This window comes from Theobroma umbraticum, unplaced genomic scaffold, assembly GCF_002168275.2.
Source record: "Theobroma umbraticum cultivar Fairchild unplaced genomic scaffold, ASM216827v3 scaffold_239.1, whole genome shotgun sequence".
Lineage (NCBI taxonomy): Eukaryota > Viridiplantae > Streptophyta > Magnoliopsida > Malvales > Malvaceae > Theobroma > Theobroma umbraticum.
The window spans coordinates 1,937,702-1,938,213 of record NW_018397273.1 but is presented as its reverse complement, the minus strand read 5'-3'; positions in this window follow the sequence as shown (position 1 = coordinate 1,938,213).

The window sequence follows — 512 nt, the reverse complement described above, 5'->3', positions numbered from 1 at the left end:
CTAGAGAATGTTTTCCATTATTTAATACATAGCATTTACAACCAAAGCTCCGAAAGTGAGAAATATTTGGTTTTCTACCTTTGTACAATTCATATGAGATTTTTGATATCATGGCCCTTATTGATACTCTATTAACAATGTATGCAGCTATATTGACAGCTTCTACCCAAAAGTATTTGGGTAGATTGTTTTCACAAAGCATGGTTTTATCCATTTCTTTTAAAGTTCTATTTTTCTTTTCTCCAACTCTATTTTTTTGAGGTGTTCTAGGTGCAGAGAAGTTATGATCTAACCCCTTTTCATTACAAAATTTTTGAAAATCATCTCTTTCAAATTCTTCTCCATGATCACTTCTAATACTAATAATGACAAGTCCTTTTTCATTTTAAACTCTCTTACAATGATTCACAAATGTAGGCAATGCATCATTTTTATGAGCAAAGAAGTAGACCCGAGTGTACCTAGAGTAGTCATCAACTATCACAAAGCCATATGATTTACCTTCTAAGCTA